We start from the raw sequence: 500 nt of genomic DNA, 5'->3' as shown, positions 1-500 counted from the left end.
CAGTCTCGACGTCCTATAGGACAAGGTGATTAAGGGCGCCTGCCCCAGCTTGACTCCCCTATTTACCGAAACCTTTCGGGCATGAAGATGATCTTTTAATGTCTAAGAAGGACTCCGCCTACCTCATTACCCAGAGCGGGCAGGGGCAAATCTTTCTAGGATGCTTGTGTGTGTGTGTGATGTGTGTTTGTCAGTCTCTGACCTGACCCGCCCCAATTTCGGGTCAGGGTAGGGTAAGGGGAGACCTGTTCATTGTCCCACACCTCCAGGGACACCTCGAGACAACTATGCTTTCTAATTAAAAAGGGCCCGTTAGCGAGAGGGGTGGGCGCCCCCCCAAAAAATGCTTACCTGGGTATTTTTGCAGGGTATGTTTGTTTGAAGGCTCTCCTCGACGTCCCAGGTGTCAGTTTCCAGAATCGAAAAGTCCCTCTTGGGACTTTTAATGGCCAAGTCCCTCCAGGGACTCAAAGTAACTTGTTTTTCGTACACGCTTGTTC

Source organism: Macrobrachium rosenbergii, chromosome 47 (assembly GCF_040412425.1).
Source record: "Macrobrachium rosenbergii isolate ZJJX-2024 chromosome 47, ASM4041242v1, whole genome shotgun sequence".
NCBI classification, from domain to species: domain Eukaryota; kingdom Metazoa; phylum Arthropoda; class Malacostraca; order Decapoda; family Palaemonidae; genus Macrobrachium; species Macrobrachium rosenbergii.
The sequence above is the reverse complement of the archived record's forward strand: the minus strand, read 5'-3'. Positions refer to the sequence as shown.